Raw genomic sequence first — 4406 nt, forward strand, 5'->3', positions numbered from 1 at the left:
GATGAGCAGCTTGAGAATTTCTCACCGAGCTGCTCACCCGCTCACACTTTCTCACTTTGTGCTCTTTACTTACAGAGTTTGTACTTAGGAACTTTGTTGAACTCTTGCCTGTGTTCCACACCTGTTCAGTTTACCAGAGTGTTCAGAGCTGGTGTTTTGGGCTGGAATTCCTGGCTGTCGATGATCCTCAGCAGCTGTCTGACACACACTGGCCAGAGTGGCAAATGAAAGAGGTCTGAGTTACTTTGTTCAGTGCAGGCCTTGAGGGACTTCTTTGTCTCCTTTAAATATTTCTTCCGTGGATTATGTTTGAGTTCGCTTCTCATTTGCATTTCCTTTAATGTTGATGGGGATAACTTTCTTTTGCTAGGGTTAATTTAACAAATGTTCTTCGCCACAGGACACAGCTTAGGCTACAGCTTTGTGAACTACGTCACTGCAAAGGATGCGGAAAGAGCCATAAATACACTGAACGGCCTCAGACTTCAGTCAAAAACTATCAAGATAGGATGTCTGGGTTTTTTCTGTCTTCTGTGTAAAAGGCATTCTAAAAACTTCATTACAGTGGTAAGGGCTGTGTGCTCTCCAGTCTCAGGACACACATAATCTGGGAGAACAGTGGTGAAGTGAGCTTTGTATTCAAAGATTCCCCTTTTCTCATTCCCACCATTTTTACAGCAGCAGGTGGGATTGTTCCAAATTGTTGTCACGCTTTTGAACTCGCAGATATCGCAGATAGCTGATTATCTCTATTTTAACTCCTGTTGCACTTCTTTTCTGAAATAACCACCGGCACTGTGTGTGCAGGGAATCGTTCCTACTCAGGTGACAGTTGGAGCTGTCTCGAGTAGCAGGAATTAAGATGGAAAAGTGCACTTTATCTGATGAAATGTTTTTTATGAGGCTTTACAAAATATACTGACAGCACAAGATCTTGTGATCCGTGGTTACTGATTGGTCCAGTATTGGAGTTGGAACCTCAGACAGGGATTCTCGGATGTAGCAGATGTGGTTGTTGGAAGCATCAATATCGGTTATCGGTCTGCTGCTGTCTCCTTACAGCAGTGCCACGATGCCCTTTATCGACTGGATAAGCCCAAAATGAACAGAGCTGTACAAGGACATGACTTTTCTCCTTTTGTTCTAGAAATCTTCCCCTTCTCCCAGTGCCGCTTTTTTGAACTGTATTTAAAGATGTCAGCATTGACTGGGGAGTAAATGAAAGTGCCTCCTGTAAGATAAATTACTCTTTCCTGTTTACACCCTGAACATACCATTTTTTTTTCTTTTCTAAGGTTTCCTATGCTCGCCCAAGCTCTGAAGTTATCAAGGATGCTAATTTATATATTAGTGAACTACCAAAATCAATGACACAGAAAGATGTAGAAGATCTGTTTTCACGCTTTGGACGCATCATCATCTCGCGCGTGCTTGCGGATCAAACTGCAGGTGGGTTCTGCTGCACTGGTGCCATGAAACTGTCCTGTATGGCCTGTTTGCTGTCCCTCTGAGGCTGATGGTTCCAAAGATAAATCAGACTGTCACAAACTAACCATGACACCTGGTGGCGACCACTGATAGTTTTAACGGCATAGCCTTTAGCAATGTTTTTTTTATAACTCAGAGTTACTCACGCTGCCTCCTTTGGATTTATGCTCTTACTGTCCATTGTGCTAGGCTGAGCTGCTGATGTGCCAGATCCGCTCTCTTGCTGTGACGCTTGGTATTACCGCAGTGCAGTGTTTGATCTGGAGTCCTAACAGTACCTTTACCCTACAAAAATGTAGCTATTATCCACATGTAGATCTCGGGCTATAGTTCTAGATTAAAAACCAAAAGACTAATGCATTTTGTCTTTATACCAACTTAGGACTCACTAACACAATTTCCTCATATTTGAAAACATCCAAGGTGTCTCTCAGTCCCCTGTGGTTCCTCCTGACCCAAAGAATGAACTTAATGCACTTAGTGCTGCACTCTTGACTTTTCTGAATGTGTTTTGTTTATGAAAAAAGGGGAAAGAAAAGGGTGCAGTTGCTTTGTTAAGCACTCAGTTCAGGAGAGACCAAAGTTAAGAGTTTCCTTTGTAATGTTGACACTGCCTCAGGGTGACAGTGTGTTTTAATTTCTTAGCCAGTTGTCTTAGACTGTAGAATGGAAGAGCATGGCTTACCCTGTACCCTGAGGTGTCCCATGTTTTTTCCAGCAGCCCCTATGTCAGCTAGGAATTTGGAGCAAACTTCTACGAATTCACTTTTCCATTGATTATGCCTGGGCTGTATTAGAATAGAGGATAATCTTTCAGCAATTCCACATTTAACTTTTATGTGGCAGTGTGTATGTTGATGCACAGTAGTTAAGCAGCAGCTCCCACGCTCTGTGAAGAGTCCGCTGTAACTTAGAGTGGGCCATCAGCAGCTTTAGGTGGGATTCGCCTGGTAAGCTGGGTGACAGCTAGAGGGAGGAGAAAGAGAGAGACTTCTAGGGCACAGGAAACCTGTCAATATGAGTGTCCAGAATAGTCGCCCTCCTCTGGCTGCCAGTGGAGCTCAGCCAGCGTCTGTGCCCAAGCGCTAAACATGTTTTAATGTTGAATTAAAATATGATTAAAGTAAAATCTTACTTGTAAAATTGATATTGAAGTTAATTATGTAAAGGTGCATACACTCAACGGTGTGAATAGTGCGAGGACAGAAATGGGCAGGTTCCAGAGGGGTGTGGGTAGATTCCTGTCTCAACAGATCCCCATTCTGCAGTCCATAATTCTGAATGCAGATATAATTTGGCAACTTAAAGCTCTGAACCATTGGTTCCAGCAGGGAGGTGTCGGAATAAACCAGGCAAACCTTATTTCTGGTTGTGTAGGATTTGTTCCTGCATCTCGAGCAGTGCAGGGTTCTGTCTGTCCTTGAGTCCTTGTGAGTGCGGTAGGATTATCAACTGCTTCCAACACGTGGTGAGCTGCAGAAGATGATGTGTTCTGGCCTTTGAGAATGGCCTTGCTTGTTTTGAATATGAATTGCTTGAAGTTGAATTGCCTTGGCTGCTTAAAGAAGGATGTTGATAGTTGGACTGTGCTCTAGAAAATGCGTTAGAGTTACTGTCTTGCAGATAAGGTCATTGATTTTGTTATGGATGTGTTCATGAGAGTTTGAGTAGTTCTTCCCTGCTGAGAATTTCCCCTTTTCTTCTCTGAGATATCCAATGAGCTCAGCAAAATCAAGACTAGGAACTCGAATGGCTTTGTGCATTGCTGCTGTTCCAATATGGCTGTGACCTTTCCTTAGTGCTTCCGTTCAGCATTTTAAGAAGGGTCGAGTGTAACAGCTCTCCAGTGAGATTTAGTGCTTTCTAGTCAACTAGTGTTTTACACCATGGATGTTTGAACAAGTTGCCCAGAGAGACTGTGGAGTGCTTGGCTGTGGAGATGCTCAAACCTGACTGGAACGGGCCTGAGCTGCTCTTGGTACCCCTGAGCAGGGAGGTTTGCTAGAGGATTTCCAGAGGTCCCTGCCAGCCTCAGTTGTTCTTCAATTCTCTTCACACGCAGCCCAGGCAGGTTCAGTGCAGGCAGCTGCTTGAACAAGATTTCATTTCTCATCTAGATCTCCGCACCCAAACCTCCTAAGCCGCACCAAGGAATGAAATTGTACATTGTCAGCAGTTAGGCGAGCCATTAAAAAATCATCTCTGTCTTTTGCACCAGTGAGGGTTTCAGTGTGTCCTGGTCCCAGGAAGATCTCGAGGCTTAGGTCTCATGGGTTCTTTTTTAATGTAACTGAACATTTTCATCTTCATTCTTCCCCTTCAAAATTTATAGCAGAATTAAGATGCATCACAGTAAGCAGTGAACATTCGTAACAAAGGTACAAATTAATTTCAGTTCTGTCCTGTAATAATCACTCAGTAGTAAAAATGACTGATGTATCTATGTTAGTAGTTGTAGGTGAAACTAAGTTTTAATGAGCAGTTGGAATCAGTCATAGAATAATTTTGGTTGGAAAGACCTTTAAAATCATCAAGTCCAACCATCAGCCTCACACTGCTAAGTCCACCACTAAACCAGAGGTGGTGATAGAGCTATTCTGGGTTGAGCCATGCAGTTATGAATATGCTGTGAAGACCAGAGTCACCAGCTGGCTTGAAGACAAGAACCATCCGCAGCCTTGCAAGAACTTTAACACTTGCTGTACAACTCCCTTCCCTCAGTCGCGTGTGTGTGCAGGCACATATGTGCACATAGGCGCAATGCATGTACTGTTCCACAGCCCTGCCTGTTTTTCTTCCCAACTTTGATGTTAACTGCAGGCTTTTCCAGTGAGTTTCCCTTAAAAGGTGCTGAACTTAATGAGTTATGATTATTCATACTGTGGTAAAGCTTAGGAACCTTAGCTTGGACTGTGTCT

Source organism: Phaenicophaeus curvirostris, unplaced genomic scaffold (assembly GCF_032191515.1).
Source record: "Phaenicophaeus curvirostris isolate KB17595 unplaced genomic scaffold, BPBGC_Pcur_1.0 scaffold_53, whole genome shotgun sequence".
Lineage (NCBI taxonomy): Eukaryota > Metazoa > Chordata > Aves > Cuculiformes > Cuculidae > Phaenicophaeus > Phaenicophaeus curvirostris.